This window comes from Pelobates fuscus, chromosome 5 (genome assembly GCF_036172605.1).
Source record: "Pelobates fuscus isolate aPelFus1 chromosome 5, aPelFus1.pri, whole genome shotgun sequence".
NCBI classification, from domain to species: domain Eukaryota; kingdom Metazoa; phylum Chordata; class Amphibia; order Anura; family Pelobatidae; genus Pelobates; species Pelobates fuscus.
This window is the reverse complement of record NC_086321.1, coordinates 31,621,338-31,639,823: the sequence shown is the minus strand read 5'-3', so window position 1 is coordinate 31,639,823 and position 18,486 is coordinate 31,621,338.

Here is an 18,486-nt window from a genome sequence, read left to right as displayed (position 1 = left end):
AAGATCAAGATGAATGTGCGTCATTGCCAGTGTAGTCTGGTGCTAAGCTCTGCCATCGGACTCATGCCACAGATAACCTTACGACACAAAAGCTTTGATGAAGTGATAAATTAGGATGGTTTAGTAAATCATGTTTCACAGGCCAATACATCTAAAAGAGAACTGTTACTCCAACAATTCAATTCTAATCCCAGATGTCCTCTCTGGCCCATTGAATTTCAATGTTCCAGAAGAACAAGACTGTGGAAATAAAAGGAAATGAAAAACAAAATTGCAGTTATACTGCACATGCCAGTCTAAACTGTGTGAATGTTATCTTGCTCCAAACTGGATTGCAGAGGATTTTGTAGTAAATGCAAAGCGTGTGGTTTTTTTTCAGCTGTCAGGCATTGGCTGTGCGCAACAGCTGAGCTGAAACACTGGGAAGTCCATTGGCAAAGTATTCAGCAAGTGAAAGCTGAGTCATCTTTCGGACTACGTGACGAAGAATGCCGAGAGCAGCAGAGACCGGATTAGAAAGCCCCCCCCCTCAGTACAACGCACGAGAATATTCCAGACCAGTTTCCACCCTTTCCAGGAAATGTCTCTCGGAAGATTATAAAGTGCTTAGGTTGGGGAAGTGACCTAGGACATTGAACTTACATGAACTTAATAATTGTTATTCACCCGGTCTCTTATTTGGGCAAATAGATTTGAGAGAAGTTATAAGAAAAATCTAAATATATATTTTATGCAGGTAGAGAAAAAAAAAAGTTAATTGTAGGGTTATTTGTTAAACGAGGACATTCTGAAGAATTGACAGCAGTAGGCTGAAATAGTCAAATCAGAACAATTCTCCAAATCAGAACAATTCTCCAAATCTCCAAGCAATGTTTAGGTTGTCTTTTGTGGCCTAAGATTTTTAAATTTTACGCTATTCTTCCACAAATTATAATTGAGGGATTAAATACAAATTTTTGGAAGAAAATTATCTAACATAGTTGTAACGGACCGTTTCACTCACAAGAGGATAAAAATCGTTTAGGCGATAATCCCCTTTTCCATAGACCAGCAGCTACTGCAAGCACCAATCTCCCGAACTGCAAACTGTTGAATTCACCAACTCCCGAACTGGAAACACACGAACCCTGGAATCAGCCGAACAGGAAAAGCATACAATCCGCTTACACTCCTGGCAGTCAGCATACAATCCAATTCCCCCAAAAACGAGACGACACATCGGTTTGAGGGTCAAGCAGAATCTGGTTTACTGAGGGCTACCTGCCCAGTATTTATGCAGGTCTCCCACCTGGTGGACACTCCCCTAAGGGACCAAATGGGAGACTGAAACAGCAGACAGACAAGTATCACTTTAGTACATACAGCCACAATACTTTCCCACAATGCATCCTGGCTTCCTCCTCTCTGTCCTGGAGATAATTAGAGAAGTAATTCAATTATCTCCCAGGACAAAGGCAAGACTCCATTACACACGTGGGGACACAAAGACAGACTATCACTTTAAAATACATAAAGACACATTTTATACATAAAACACAGACATGTAACATATCCCCAGATAGCTCAGGTCTGAGTGCACATTATTAGGTGAATGGCACTCAGACCACACGAATACAGTTTAATTGCCATGGAGCCAGAGTCTTTAATTACACGAATTGGCTCCATGGCATGGCTATCTGGGTTACAACATTCACATAAACCAAACTACCGAATTTACATGCATTCACCCAATCCATCCGAATTAGAACCAGGGGGCTGGAGGTTCAGTGGTGCCTGCACGTAACAGTGTCCGGGTTTGGTGCATGAAAGCCGGGCAGACAAGCGCTGGCTGCCCGGGGAGCTACAGAACACCGCCATCGTGTGGCGGCTAAGTGTAACCGCGACCACCCAGTAACAATCAATTAAGCTGCGGTTAACCGCAGCTACTGGGTGGTCAATTGCCGGCACACGCTCGTTAAGCTGCGGTTAACCGCAGCTTCAGGGAGGTAAATGGAGGGCACACTCCAGCTTCTGGGTGGCCAATTAACGGCGCCTGCCGGCTCCCCATGGCTCTGGGGAGGCTGATAAACGGCTGTTTGTTCGGTAGATAGAATCTACCAAACGGCTGTGCAGAGAGGGAGAAATAAATCCTCCTGCACAGCAAAATTAACCCTTTAGCTGCCGGTCCATAATCTAAAGGCAGCAGGCGGGCAACCAGGCTCCTCCAGTTCCCAGTGACGAGGTTGGCTTCGCCACAATAGTATACTCATTTTTTCCATTTTCATAATGGTAGCATTTTCTACAAAATAATAATACAAAAAAGAAAATCAAAGAATAAATCTTAGTTTTCAGTACACAAATGGTATCACATTCTGTCATTTTGCCAATAAAGGATGACAGATGAAAGAAGAGCTCTGAGTTCAAATAAATGTAAAATAAAATATTTCTATGAATGAAATGAAATGATTTTAGTTTGATATAATTTGTTTAAATGTTACCTGTGAACATAGAGGATGATTGAATAAGAAAACAATTCAAGGAATTTGACAGGCAAAGTGTTTAATCGTTCGTGGAAAGTGTCCTTTACATATTGCTAATTTTAACACATGCCTGAGGTGTGAGCAAAAAAAAAAAAAAAAAGAAAGAAAAAAAGTTTATTTTCACGCGCGCAACTTCCATTCGCTTTCGAGGATTCAGGCTTCTGACATGCTGAACTGCTTTTAAAACTTAGCAACTTGCAAACGTCAATAAAAAAAAATGCATTTTAAAAAGAAATAATTTGCAATAGAAATTCCACCAGGACACTAAACAATAAAAAGTTTGCTCAGTGCCATGGGCATTGTTAGGAAAGGTTTAAGCTGGAGTGCTGGATATGTACCTATTCAGCCTCTGATCTCTTTATGCTTGCCCTGCTACTGTGTTGCCTGCTGTGTCACCTGGTCACATAACCTGCATACTCCTGTAACATTGGCATTCTGTGTCGTGGGACAATGGTGGGAGGGTTAAAAGTGGGCAGGCCAGTGATGTGAATCATACCAAAAGCATCAAACCAAAGGAGGTGAACCTGCCCGAAATGATCCACAAAAATACACACTGGTCAGCCTAGAACGAATGCACGCCAGGCTGTCGGACAGTCACTCAAGCCGGACCACATTGTGGTAGAAGTTCCAATAGCAACAAATCTTTCGGCACATTGCTGGTTTTTACTTTCTGTTTACTGTGTTTCTGCTATATAGCATTGGCCTTCTAGAAACAGGGCTGAAGTTATTTGATCATTAGCCTTCTAGAAACAGGGCTGAAGTTACTTGATGTCTCCTGGCACTCCAGTGATGTCACAAAACCTTGCAGAATTATGCTCGGAGATCTGGACCTAGGAAGTTCTAACATCTACCATTTTGTTTTTTATAGGGGATATTTGTGAGGAGAGGAGGTAGATGTTTACTGTGTATATTCTGCTGAGTATTATTCTATCATCTGTTGCATCACTCACTACTGAAATCAAAACTGTCTCTAGAAGCAACATAAGCATAAGAACTGTCCAGAACAGAGTTTCGGGTTGCCAAAGTGATGTGTGTCAGGGTGTAACTAGCCCACTGCACTGTTGTGTTAGAGTAAGGGTCAGTTAGGGTCACTGTTAGTGTTATGTTAGAGTAAGGGTCAGTTAGAGTAAAGGTCAGTTAGGGTTACTGTTAGTGTTATGTTAGAGTAAAGGTCAGTTAGAGTAAAGGTCAGTTAGGGTTACTGTTAGTGTTATGTTAGAGTAAGGGTCAGTTAGAGTAAAGGTCAGTTAGGGTTACTGTTAGTGTTATGTTAGAGTAAAGGTCAGTTAGGATTACTGTTAGGGTTATGTTAGAGTAAGGGTCAGTTAGGGTTACTGATAGCGTTATGTTAGAGTAAGGGTTAGCTAGGCTTACTGTTAGTGTGGTGTTAGTGTCACTGTTAGTGTTATGTTAGAGTAAGGGCTAGTTAGGATTACTGTTAGGGTTATGTTAGAGTAAGGGTCAGTTAGGGTCACTGTTAGTGTTATGTTAGAGTAAGGGTCAGTTAGAGTAAAGGTCAGTTAGGGTTACTGTTGGTGTTATGTTAGAGTAAGGGTCAGTTAGAGTAAAGGTCAGTTAGGGTTACTGTTAGTGTTATGTTAGAGTAAGGGTTAGCTAGGCTTACTGTTAGTGTGGTGTTAGTGTCACTGTTAGTGTTATGTCAGAGTAAGGGCTAGTTAGGATTACTGTTAGGGTTATGTTAGAGTAAGGGTCAGTTAGAGTAAAGGTCAGTTAGGGTTACTGTTAGTGTTATGTTAGAGTAAGGGTCAGTTAGAGTAAAGGTCAGTTAGGGTTAATGTTAGTGTTATGTTAGAGTAAAGGTCAGTTAGGATTACTGTTAGGGTTATGTTAGAGTAAGGGTCAGTTAGGGTTACTGATAGCGTTATGTTAGAGTAAGGGTTAGCTAGGCTTACTGTTAGTGTGGTGTTAGTGTCACTGTTAGTGTTATGTTAGAGTAAGGGCTAGTTAGGATTACTGTTAGGGTTATGTTAGAGTAAGGGTCAGTTAGGGTTACTGATAGCGTTATGTTAGAGTAAGGGTCAGTTAGGGTTACTGATAGCGTTATGTTAGAGTAAAGGTTAGCTAGGCTTACTGTTAGTGTGGTGTTAGTGTTAGTTAGTGTTACTGTTAGTGTTATGTTAGGAGTCGAGTAAAAGTTAGTTAGTGTTACTGTTATGTTAGGGTTAGAGTAAAGGTTAGTTAGTGTTACTGTTAGTGTTATGTTAGAGTAAAGGTTAGCTAGGCTTACTGTTAGTGTGGTGTTAATGTTAGTTAGTGTTACTGTTAGTGTTATGTTAGGATTCGAGTAAAAGTTAGTTAGTGTTACTGTTATGTTAGGGTTAGAGTAAAGGTTAGTTAGTGTTACTGTTATGTTAGGGTTAGAGTAAAGGTTAGTTAGTGTTACTGTTAGTGTTATGTTAGGATTCGAGTAAAAGTTAGTTAGTGTTACTGTTATGTTAGGGTTAGAGTAAAGGTTAGTTAGTGTTACTGTTAGTGTCATGTTAGGGTTAGAGTAAGGGTTAGTTAGTGTTACTGTTAGTGTTATGTTAGGATTCGAGTAAAAGTTAGTTAGTGTTACTGTTATGTTAGGGTTAGAGTAAAGGTTAGTTAGTGTTACTGTTAGTGTTATGTTAGGGTTAGAGTAAAGGTTAGTTAGTGTTACTGTTAGTGTTATGTTAGGGTTAGAGTAAAGGTTAGTTAGTGTTACTTTTAGTGTTATGTTAGAGTAAGGGTCAGTTAGGGTTACTGATAGCGTTATGTTAGAGTAAGGGTCAGTTAGGGTTACTGATAGCGTTATGTTAGAGTAAAGGTTAGCTAGGCTTACTGTTAGTGTGGTGTTAGTGTTAGTTAGTGTTACTGTTAGTGTTATGTTAGGATTCGAGTAAAAGTTAGTTAGTGTTACTGTTATGTTAGGGTTAGAGTAAAGGTTAGTTAGTGTTACTGTTAGTGTTATGTTAGGGTTAGAGTAAGGGTTCGTTAGTGTTATGTTAGGGTTAGAGTAAGGGTTAGTTAGTGTTACTGTTAGTGTTATGTTAGGGTTAGAGTAAGGGTTAGTTAGTGTTACTGTTAGTGTTATGTTAGGGTTAGAGTAAGGGTTAGTTAGTGTTACTGTTAGTGTTATGTTAGGGTTAGAGTAAGGGTTAGTTAGGGTTACTGTTAGTGTTATGTTAGGGTTAGAGTAAGGGTTCGTTAGTGTTACTGTTAGTGTTATGTTAGGGTTAGAGTAAGGGTTAGTTAGTGTTATGTTAGGGTTAGAGTAAAGGTTAGTTAGTGTTACTGTTAGTGTTATGTTAGGGTTAGAGTAAGGGTTAGTTAGGGTTACTGTTAGTGTTATGTTAGGGTTAGAGTAAGGGTTAGTTAGGGTTACTGTTAGTGTTATGTTAGGGTTAGAGTAAGGGTTAGTTAGTGTTACTGTTAGTGTTATGTTAGGGTTAGAGTAAGGGTTCGTTAGTGTTACTGTTAGTGTTATGTTAGGGTTAGAGTAAGGGTTAGTTAGTGTTACTGTTAGTGTTATGTTAGGATTCGAGTAAAGGTTAGTTAGTGTTACTGTTAGTGTTATGTTAGGGTTAGAGTAAGGGTTCGTTAGTGTTATGTTAACATAGAAACATAGAATGGGACGGCAGAGAAGAACCATTCGGCCCATCTAGTCTGCCCAATTTTCCCAATACTCTCATTATTATCTTATAGTTAGCATAGCCTTATGCCTATCCCATGCATGCTAAAAGGGAATCATGACATGTCATGTGTCCTTAAGGGGTTAAACTCCTTTACTGTGTTAACCTCTATGCATCCACTACCCTCTCAGTAAATTAATACTTCCTGATATTATTTTTAAACCTTTGCCCCTCTAATTTAAGACTATGTCCTCTTGTTGTGATAGTTTTTCTTCTTTTCAACAATTACTGTGTTGATTCCCTTTATGTATTTAAATATTTATATTGTATCCCACTGTCTCATCTTTCCTCCAAGGTATACATGTTTAGCTTTAACCTTTCCTTGTAAGATTTATCCTGCAATCCATGAACCAGTTTAGTAGCCCTCTAGTAGAGTTCTCTCCAAAGTATCAATATACTTCTGGAGATACAGTCTCCTCTAACATAGCACTAACAGTAACAGTAATACCAATACTTCCTGATATTATTTTTAAACCTTTAAGACTATGTCCTCTTGTTGTGAATGCGTTCTTAAAGGGGGGTACAGTTCAGCCAGACGTGGTCGCCACAGAAGTGCCCAACAGGGGATTTGAACTGTGGTCCATCTGTGTCATGGTCTAGGTGTCTTGTCTCTGAGCCACAATTCATGTTAGGGTTAGAGAAAGGGTTAGTTAGTGTTACTGTTAGTGTTATGTTAGGGTTAGAGTAAGGGTTAGTTAGTGTTACTGTTAGTGTTATGTTAGGGTTAGAGTAAGGGTTAGTTAGTGTCACTGTTAGTGTTATGTTAGGGTTAGAGTAAGGGTTAGTTAGGGTTACTGTTAGTGTTATGTTAGGGTTAGAGTAAGGGTTAGTTAGTGTTACTGTTAGTGTTATGTTAGGGTTAGAGTAAGGGTTAGTTAGTGTTACTGTTAGGATTATGCTAGGGTTAAGATTACGTTAGTGTTAAGATTTTGTCAGTTAACATTTTTAGCCTATTCTAGCTGCTCATTAAATGAGATAGTAAGGTTTTTTGTCATGGAAAGATAGTAATTGGCTGAGAGTGTCAGTTGATATTGTTACTTTTATTTTATTATTTATATAGCGCCAGCAAATTCCGTAGCGCTGTATAATGGGATATGCACAGTTTATCAACAGCCACAGAGCTGCAGGGACAGACAACAAGGGAGCAGGAAGCCAGCCGTGTTGGGCACTGGAAAACCAACTTCAGGGTTAAACCATTGCAAAATAGTTAACCCCTTGAAGGTAAAATGGGGTCCAGACAATCCTGCTCCAAAAATAACTTCAATGAACCGAAGCTGCTGTGGATGTGGGAATGTTAATTTAAAGTTCACCAGACTTAACATATTTCTTCTTTATCGAGTATAGTGGTCAAATGGCAGAATACGGTAAGGGAGAACGTATTTAAACATTAATAAAATATTTACTAGGAAAGATACATAGAGAATTATCTTGTATTCAAGAATGTCACGGGGAGCTTTAACAATTATAGTGGAGACATAGAAAACACAGGAGACAAATACTATATAATTATAAATACATTGTTACACATACACAGTACAATTATACATTAACAAGTGCAGTTCTTGTTTCATTGAAGGAGTATTTACTAAACTCTAAACTGTAGCCAATGAAATGCAAACAGCAAAATCTCAAGAAATAGCCAAGCTGTGATAATAGCTGATTTTTTTCCTGATTATCTCAAATTGTCCCCAGTTTTAATTCAGTACAATCTGGAGTTTAATCAATTGAGCTGCTGGTTTCTTTTCCAAACTTCTGAAAAGCTCTTCCCTTGTGGCACTGTGTGATGAAGCGTTTCCCAAGTGGGATTGCTTCTTCCGATCTATTTAGCCTTCCTACCAGAGCCAATTTATAAATCCTCAAAACACCGATTCTGCACGCTCTTCAAAAAAAGCTATTCCCTTATTCACAACTGGAAGAGCAATACACAATGCATGTAGCATATACTTGATCTAAAACTAAAATACTCTAAAAAATGTACACTTGGTACACACTCTTCACACATATGTATTCTGTGTTATATAAGTTTTATTACATTTTAAATAAAATTGTATTTGTGAGTTGTTATACCCACTTCACGCAAACAAAAACATGTATTTTGTAATATATATGTATTTATAAATGTGTTTTCTATAATACAAAACACACATTAAAATGTTTAAAAAAAGTATTTTGTCATTAAACTAACTCTCCTGATCTCATGTATAAAAGGGTAACGGACTAACAACATACGTAATACATGCTCAAACCATCGGCAAATAAAAAGAAGAGATTTATCTCTTATGGAGAGTGGAAAGGTATAAAATCCATATTGAGTTTATTTAAGAGATACATGATGCTGTTTACTCAAAAGTGTGCATACCCATTTTTAAAGAAAACATGAGTGAGCAGGCAAAACACATTTCTTTAATTTCGTATGGGATTCATATTTAAAGGGAAACTCCAGTGCCAGGAAATCAATCCGTTTTCCTGGCACTGCAGGTTCCTTCTCCCTCCCACCCCCCAATCCCTGGTTGCTGAAGGGGTGAAAACCCCTTCAGTAACTTACCTGAGGCAGCGACGATGTTCCACGTCACTGCTTCTCCATCCACGCCGCTCCTTCTTCTGACTGCGTCGGCCGGTGGGCGAGACTGATCCCGCCCACCGGCCGGGGAGACCTAATGCGCATGAGCGGCAATGCTGCGCATGTGCATTAGCGCTCCCCATAGGAAAGCATTGAAAATGCATGTCACTGCTTTCCTATGGGGAAATGAGCGACGCTGGAGGTCCTCACACAGCGTGAGGACGTCCAGCGACGCTCTAGCACCTGTGCTAGGAACCAGGAATTGCCCTCTAGTGGCTGTCTAGTAGACAGCCACTAGAGGTGGAGTTAACCCTGCAAGGTAATTAATTCAGTAATAATTACAGTTGCAGAGTTAAGAGTAGTGGAAGTTGGCACCCAGACCACTCCAATGGGCAGAAGTGGTCTGGGTGCCTGGAGTGTCCCTTTAACTGTAGGTATAACAGAATGGCACAATCATAAAACAAAACATGGCAACAAAGAAAAAAAATAATATGACCCTGTTCGAAAGTCTGCATGCCCTTAGTTTTTAATAGCATCAATGACTGTGTACAGACTGTTGTAATAGTTGTCATGCCCCTTAGTCTTAGTATAGCTGCCCATTCATCTTGGCAAAATGCCTCCAGGTCATGCAAAGTCTTTGGTCATCTTGCATGAACTGCACATTTGAGATCTCCCCAGAGTGGCTCGATGAGGTTAAGGTCAGGAGACTGTGATGGCCACTCTAGAACCTTCACCTTTTTCTGCTGTAACCACTGGAGGGTCAAATTGACCTTGTGCTTAGGGCCATTGTCATGCTGGAAAGTCCATGAGCATCCCATGCGCAGCCTTCGTGCAGAAGAATGCAAATTGTCTGCCAGTATTTACTGATAACATGCTGCATTCATCTTTCCATCAATTTTCACAAGATTACTCGTGCCTTTAGAGCTCACCCACCCCCCAAAACATCAGTAAGCCACCAACATGCTTCACAGTGGGGATGGTATTCTTTTGACTATAGACATTGTTAACCCTTCTCTAAACATCTCGTCACTCCAAATTACAGTGTGTTGTGAAGCGCGGTAAGGTGTTGTCGGGCGTATTGCACATTGCCGCAGTAAAGGCATCTTTCTGGCAACTCGACCATGCAGCTTATTTTTGTTCAAGTATTGCCGTATTGTGCTCCTTGAAACAACCACACCGTCTTTTTCCAGAGCAACCTGTATTTTTCCTGAGGTTACCTGTGGGTTTTTCGTTGTATCCCAAACAATTCTTCTGGCAGTTGTGGCTGAAATCTTTCTTGGTCTACCTGACCTTGGCTTGGTATCAAGAGATTCCTGAATTTTCCACTTCATATTAAGTGATTGTACAGTACTAACTGGCATTTTCAAGACTTTGGATATCTTTTTATATCCTTTTCCATCTTTATAAAATTCCATTACCTTATTATGCAGGTCTCTTGACAGTTCTTTTCTGCTCCCCATAACTCAGTATTTAGCCTGCTCTGTGCATCCATGTGAGAGCTAACAAACTCATTGACTATTTATACACAGACACTAATTGCAATTTAAAAAGCCACAGGTGTGGGAAATTAACCTTTAATTGCCATTTTAACCTGTGTCACCTTGTGTGTCTATAATAAGGCCAAACATTCAAGGATATGTGAACTTTTGATCAGGGCCATTCGGGTTATTTCTGCTATCATTATAATTTAAAAAGGAGTCAAACAACCATGTGATAATAAATGGCTTCACATGATCACTAGCCTTCAATAAAATACATTTTTGCATGATCAGTCATATTTTCAAAATCAACGTCAAAATGTTACAATTCCTTCCCGGGTATGCAAATGTTTGAGCACAACTGTATATCTATGCTTTACATTTCTTATAGTATCCTCCTACCTTCTATTCAGAAGGTGAACTTTGTCCTTCCAGTATAACATATGCTACATGTACATATTAGCATATATATTACACTTTTACTAAGGTAAGTTATTAATTGTTGAACATTGTGTTCTTTTAAAACTCCTGGTTTCTGAATAACTGCGGTCTCCTTAAAGGTCAAACGCTGCCCACATCTTAAAGTGGCACTATAGGCACCCAGACCACTTCATCTCATTGTAGTGATCTGGGTGCAATGTCTCTTTCATTTTGTGACTGTGTGTGAGTATGAGTGTGTGTGTGAGTATGAGTGTGTGTGTGTGTGTGTGTGAGTGTGTGTGAGTATGAGTGTGTATGAGTGTGTGTGTATGTGTGTATGTGTGTGTGTGTGTCAGGGTGTTTGTGTGTGCATATATATATGTCAGTCTGCTTCTGTGTCTGCGCACACATTTGTGTATGTGAGTCTGTGAGTCAAGGTGTGTGTTTTTATGCCAGTGTGTGTATCTGTGTCATGGTGTCGGCATGGATCAATGTTTGTGTGTGTCAGGGTGTATGTGTGTATATGTTGGTGTGTATCTATGTGTGTTTATGTGTCTGTGTGTATCTATATGTGTGTATGTGTTGGTGTATTTATATGCATCTGTGTGTTAATGTGCATGAATATCTGTGTAAGTATGTTTGTATGTATGTATGTGGTAGTGTATGTGCATACATCCAAGCACTCAAACACCAGCACAACAGCGCTGTACAGATATACAACCTAGAAATTTTTACTTGGAGTGTCTTGGAAAAATACTGAAATATTAAGGGTGCCTTGAACCTAAAAAGTTTAGGAGATTTTTAGGTGGTTTATTATTCATATAACTCCCAATTGTTTGACATTACACAAGGTGTTCTCACCTAAACTTTGATACATAAATTCTCTGAAATCATTTATTTAATGTTTGAGCTCTTTCTAAAATGTGTGAACGTGTTTTTTTTTTTTTTTTTATCTTTATTTTTCTTTGTGCAAGGGTTAACAAAGTATCGACATTGCCACAACAGCATTAACGATAGATATAACAGCATTATTTGTACAATCATGGCGTTGAAGTATCAGCACATTTTTTATGTTAGTATACAATCAGGCTGGGGTCATGCGTCTAGTGTGAATAGAGTCCACTATGGTGGAATAACAAGCTTTGCAAGGCTTTCTAGACCTATAGGTTAGTCGCAGTTTAATGGGGCAGATATGACTGGCGTGCCCAAGAGTTAGGTATGCTCCGATATTGTATGCAGGTAGGTATATACAGGCGTTTCGTTTGCTCGCTAATCGTACAGGCGCTAGGCGTGGGCTATTCGTTACATGAGGCTGTTGTGTGTAACATGGAGTGCTAACGAGTCTGGTAGAAAACAGCCTGGCATGTTATGCACACCTAATGACAGCCTCGTAAAAGCTTTCTAGAACAGTAAGATTAGATGAAATAAAAATAAAATATACAGTAAAAGCATGAATACATCGTAAAACAGAACGGCATTTGGTTGCAGACTAAAGCATGGTAATATTATGCTATGAAATCACTGGGTACGAGTGTGGTCAGACATATTGCGTTAAATATCTATTAATGCTAACATGTGGGTGCAGCTTGCCTAGGGTATACATGTGGTCTCTGAGTCCGGGTGTTTCGTTACCGCGTGGGCAAGGAACAGTCCAGGCTAAGAGGGCCCTTGTGCGGCGGTGTAATGAGTGCTTCATCCGATACCTAGTGTAGGTAAGTCCCTGGTTCCATTCCCTTCTGTTTCCCCGTTGTTGCCCTGTGGCTTGCTTGCGGTGTTTCGGGAGCCAGCTCTGTCTGTGCCCCGTGGAATTCGTTGCTGTGCTCTTGCATGTGTAGCATCGTTTTTGGTGTAGAGTCGGACCATGCTGCTTTGTGAGACGGAGCGTTGGACGGGTGAGGCTCTGGTTTGCCCGATTGGTTTCATATCTCTCTGGCTTTTGTGAGAGTGGATGTCTGAGTTTGGTGAGCTTGTCGCCGTTTCCCGCCTTTTTGAGCTCTGAGGATGGCTCTGTCTGGCGGCTGCTCTGGGAGCTCGAGGTGGGCCTCTACTCAGGCGGCGTCGGGTAGTCGGGCGGATCCACGCCGCTACACTTTGCATCACCCGCTTGAAGTGTCGACCTCTGGCGTGGAGCAATGTCCAGAGTCTGGTTCGAAGCTTGTCAAAGAATGCTTGGGTATGCCTGGGTGGTTCGGCGAGGGTGTTTTGTGCCGCCATCTTGCGTGGGCCCCTGGGAGCTTGTACGTTTGTGGGCTTAGTCGCTTGTTTGAGCCGCTGTGTGGGGGTAGTCGTCCCCAGCGAGGACCAGGATAACCCCCGCCGGTCCAGAGGGGGGGGTAGCAGGGCAGCGTTCAGGCGAGTCTGGTGAGCAGGTCCCGTGCCGGGAGATCGGCCGCTTCCCCCAGGCCGTGAAGGTGCTCCGCCGATTTGTCGGTGCGGGACAGACATCAATCTGTTCCTTATGTGGTCGTGGTTCAGCTTTTGGGCACTTTGTGCTGCTGGCATGGGTAGATTAACCATGAGATTCGATTTTGTGCTCGCTGGCTTGAGAGCTCTCATGGAGCACGTCCGGCCATCTTGGCTGTCAGGCCCCGCCCCCCATGAATGTGTTTTTTAATTCTTCGCATGATAGCTGCCTTGTTATCTGTATTGTCCAAACTATCTTACACTTCTTTTTTAGCACACGCCAAATTATTATTATTTTTTTCTCTAGATTTTTTTTTTAAATCTTTATTGCTCACTAATCATTTGACAACACCATGGAAGAAGTTTACCTGCTAATATAAAAAAAAAAAAACATTTTGAGAAACAAAACATAGGTTAAAATAGGTTGCACGTTAAGCACTCTGTATATTTATGGATTGATATATTCTCATGAGTCATTCATATAGCAGCACTGGACATTAAACTCTTACATAACTAATTAAGAATCTTTGGTTTCTACTTAAAGGTCTTTCAAGGCCAAATTATATTCTCAAAGCACTGGTAAGAATATACTAGCAATTTAGACCTTGAAGCTGTGGAGTTGATAACTTTAAACAGCTGCTTGAGGCAGTGCAGGCTCCTGACGGACTTGGCAGGAAAAAGATGACTCACAATGTGAAACAAAAAAAGAGTTCTGTCCAGACATGACTCACGCCTTCTTACACAAGATTTCCTTTAATATATTGCTAGATCATTTCATCAGATATTAATAATCATCCTTTAAGGAGATTGCATTCAATTTTGAAATATACAGAGAAACTGAAAACATTTATAGGTGTGATTTTACTCTGTACAATAACTGGTGTCCAGGAAATAATAAAATAGATATACGAAATCAAGAAAAAAAAGCAAGTAGACTAAGAATCCTATTTGCAGTTTGTGCAAATTTACCCCACATATTTTAGACTGCAAGATTTTTAGAGCCAGGCCCTCTTGCCTCTAGTTCCAGTGATTTAATCGTGTCCTATTCCAATTATTTATATGCCTTGTATCCCCTTGTACACGCACTGTATGTTTATGTTTATAATAATAATGAAAACAAAGTTCTTTAATTAATCATCAAAGTACTTGAGTTTTGGGCGCACCATGTATACCATGGTATGCCATTGGTTATAAAATCATGTTTTGTTAAAGTTTTAAAATGTTATTTTGTTTGTTTTAACTTGCAATGAACATTGCATGTATATAGAGACATAATAGCAGATATACAAAGATACACACAAGAGGACACATATGACATAAATAGACACACAATGATATAGGCGACTTAAGGCTGTATTTTACTCCCCATATAATTTGGCAGCCTTCAAATACACATAAATACAATTCATGTTATTATTATAATTATTATTTATTATTGCCATTTATATAGCGCCAACAGATTCCGTAGCGCTTTACAATTTTATGAGAGGGGATTTAACTATAAATAGGGCAATTACAAATAAACTTACGGGAACAATAGGTTGAAGAGGACCCTGCTCAATCGAGCTTACATTCTATATGAGGTGGGGTGTAAACACATTAGGACAGGAATTTGCAGTCAAATAAGGTGGGCTGCCCTTCAGGAGAGGGCAAGAGCCAGGTATGTGAGGTAGGGGTTAGTCTTGGAGGCCATAAGCTTTCCTAAAGAGATGGGTTTTAAGGCACTTCTTAAAAGATGCAAGACTAGGGGGGAGAGTCTGATGGCGGTAGGCAGGCTATTCCATAGGAAGGGAGCCGCCCGCGAGAAGTCCTGGAAGCATGAGTTGGCTGTACGGGTGCGGACAACGAACAGGAGGTGGTCACGGGCAGAGCGGAGAGACCGAGAAGGGATTAATTGTGTGGCAACACGATTAATTCTATATTAAAACACACACACACACACAGACATATATATAAAACACAGTCACATACATACATAAACACACAATCACAAAAACACACATATTAATATAGATACCTATTCACACAATTGTACACACTCACATCCATTGAGCGCCTGCTCATACAAGTTCTGTCCTGCTCCTACCTCAGCATACAGCACCAAAAGCGCTCTGATTAAAACTTTAACGGACCGCGGCGACTCCGCAATCTGCTTTCGAGTTCCAGAAGAGTTCAAATTTACTCCCGGTCAGGCGCACCATGTCTCAGCAACTTCCTGGATGGTAAAGGGTGACTCTGAGGCCGCGAGCAAGTGGTGTTGAGTTGGGAGACACGGGGTGGAGGGTTGGCGCACAGTAATAATAGTATTTTTTTAGAGGGTGAGGGTTGGGGAGACATGTACATAGTGTAGGTGACTAGAGGGTCCATCACAGGGTTACCCTTTAACTATTTGCCCGCTGGCTGCTAGCGCTGTCAGCTGCAAATAGTACGTCAAATGCATTCAGTTGTATGCATTCGTTGCTGTTTCAGTTTAAAATTGGTGCTTTGTAAATTTACAGATCCTATACTTTGTAAAAAATTGCGATGTGAAAAACACTGCTTTTAAACCAGACACAGAACACTTCCAACAGAATAACACTGTTTTTGGTTGGATCGATCAAATTTTAGATCCATAACCATACCAGATGAAATTCATCACTTTCCTTAGAATTTGCCAATTTCCTTAAAAATCCAGTGTTTATGTTTAGAGAATAATCATGCATGTTGGCACTTTGCTTTGGGCTGGTATCATTAGTTTTCCCCAGGGCTGCTTCTTGTTCCCATGCTGGACATGCGGTTTAGATAATTTAAAGAAGAGATACCCAATCCTCGTCATATGTACTTTACTGAAAGATAGTCCTAAATTCTGGTATCACACAAGAGTCTTCTCACTCTCTGTAATAACAACCTCATTGTCTATCATTACATTACAAGACAAACACTAAAAATAAAAATAAAAAAAACCTGCAAAACATATACAGTTTAGCCAACAACAATGTACCTCCCAACAATTGGGACAGGAGAAATAAGATGAAGTGGACAGGACTTTTAGGGGGCATCACTAGCGATGCCCATAAAGGATGGGCTGACTTGAAAAATGGTCCGTAATAAAAGGCGGCATCGCTTCTCCCAGCCTTCAAAAATATGCAGGAAGCACTTCGTGTATGGTCGAAGTTTTAAAAGAACACCTACTTTGTTTCATTGCCCCATGTTTACTTCTGAATATAGCTCAAAGTAAATGATGAATATTTTAAATGTATACAAACACATTTAGAGGGGTACTGCAACCACCACGACCACTTCAGTGATTTGAAGTGCTCATGGTGGTAGGAGTCAGTATGTTCAGCTTGAAACACTGCACTTACTGAGATAGTTTTAATTGTGTGCTGGGGGCTAGTAGCATTCCTAGCAAAATGTGACATTGGCAGCCCAAAACTCTGTTCCCGTCTGCCAAAGTAAATTCTGTGCATATTTTGGGTCTTGTCAGTGTGCACTGCATGCTGCCAACAGACGTGAATATCTTCCGGAGATGATTCCATTCCCCTCACTCCACCCATATTGTGCTCAATTCCGCCTTCCTTCGTTGCACATTGTTAGAGAAAAAAAAAAAACATTTTCTTTGGGGTTAAAGACATCTGGGCTTCCATTATCCAAAAACAACATTTTGCAAGGGCCAGTAATCTAAAGTAAAATGAAAACACTTTAACCTGTTTATTTTTAACATGAAGGTTGTTCCCTTTACAAAGTTCAACTAATGGGAGTTGGAGTAAAGCTCCGTAAAGCACTGTCTTAAAGTGACCATAACCTGAAAACGAAATATTTTTAGGAGGCATAAAGCTGGGCCAGGGTGATTTGCTAAAATTATAAAAGTCACCTGCTAAGAGGATAAACTTTTTCAATCCTGCTGCTGATGAATCTGAGGAGTGTGTTAATTCTCTTCTTAGTCTGCTCATTTGAGTTTGCACCCACTGAAGGATGGTAATTATAATTACTAGGGCTCTATATATCTCCTTTCTACCAAGGGTGACTGCTTAAAGGGACACTAAAGTTACCACTCAATGAAGTTCTAGCCCTGCACTGTAAAATATTGCAACTTTCCCATTGCAGTGATAAGCACACCTCTAGTAGCGGCCGTGTCTTGAGCAGCATTTGATTGTCAGAGAGAGATTGTTTTCTATAGGGAAGCATAGGATAAGCGGATATCATAAGGATTGATGACCTCAGCCATGGAGGTGGGATGGCCTTGGAGAGAGTAACGCAGAGATGGAAAAAAGGTAACACTACCTTTTTACTTCACATATATATCCAGTGGGATGAAATGTTAACTTATCCTCATCTGATGCACAAAGCAATAAGCATGCTTAAATATAAAATAACATAAAACTAATGCAAACTGGAAGAAAGTCAGGTCGAAATAAGATGATTTTGGCCTTTTTATGGTTGGGTGAAAAAAATCGCAAAGGTTTAATGCAGATATTGATACTTCTGTAACACAGCTGTAATACTAGAGTAATTGGCTTGAAGTAAACAAAAAAGAAAAAGAAGAAAGACAAAGCAAAACAAAAACAAACAATCAAAAAAAAAAACCATGTTCCTTAAATCACTGTGACACCAAAGAATAAAGTGTATAATAGAAACGTTTTATAAACTGCCCACCTGCTGTATTAACCGTAAGCCGGGGCTTACTAACCTTGCCCTCACAGCAATAAGGGGCACTAAATTGTTACGGTCACCAGTTATATAAATTAAGATTTTATTTAGCTTTCAGTATTAAAAATGGGTTGGGGGTAACAATGAAATACTACCAAATTTGGCCAAAGGGATTTTCAAGAGCTCACCCGTGGTTCCAGCACCTCTCTAGATAAATCTCTGGTGATAATGTTTAGCCACAAATAATAGTTAAAGAGATGGTGGATTTAATTTTTGGAGTGATGGTGGGAGGTTAAACTCTTTGTATGCATACTGCAAGTTTAACAGAAATAAGTTAAGCGTAGTTAGTCTCCAGAGATGATGACAGCATAACAATATTGGAACCAAGAGTTCCGATCCCATGAATTATTATATGGCAAATTATATCCTTCAATAGAATGATCACGGCAGATTCAAAGCACTTGAGTATTTCCTTTTTCCTCTATGGACATGAAGAAAAGAAAAAAAAACCTTAAGTATAGCCTTGTTATGACACAGGAAGTGCCTGACTTGTCCTTGATAAACAAGCAAAGGCCAAATGGTCTATGAGAAAATGGCTTTTTTCCCTTCTGCAGTCATGCATGCTGCTTACAATGCGTCCACTTCTGAACAATTGTTATTAATTTCATATCAATCTTTTGATTACTTGCAAGTCTTTGTTTAAAATGATTTAAAAAAAAAAATAAAAAAGACTAAATTCATAATGTCAATATGTGCTTTTTTTTTTTTTAAAAATAAAATAAAATTAAAATCCAGCCTTTCCA